The following is a 234-nucleotide window of genomic DNA, read 5'->3' on the forward strand; positions in this document are numbered from 1 at the left end:
GCGGAGCGGTCGCCGCCAGCCCCGCCGCACGCCTTCTCTAATTAATCCAACCGGAGGCGCAGAGCCCCCGGGAAACAAACTTAGGAGCGATAGCACCGGAGGACACGTATTTAATGAAAACAGCGGCGGCTTGAAAATAACCCCTCTTTCCTCTTTTTCTCCGGCTCGCTTAGAATACGGGGGGCGGGGGGGCGCTTCCCGAGATCACTGTTCCTTGTGGGTTTCGAGCTTCTA

Source organism: Egretta garzetta, unplaced genomic scaffold (genome assembly GCF_000687185.1).
Source record: "Egretta garzetta isolate BGI_Z169 unplaced genomic scaffold, ASM68718v1 scaffold45, whole genome shotgun sequence".
Lineage (NCBI taxonomy): Eukaryota > Metazoa > Chordata > Aves > Pelecaniformes > Ardeidae > Egretta > Egretta garzetta.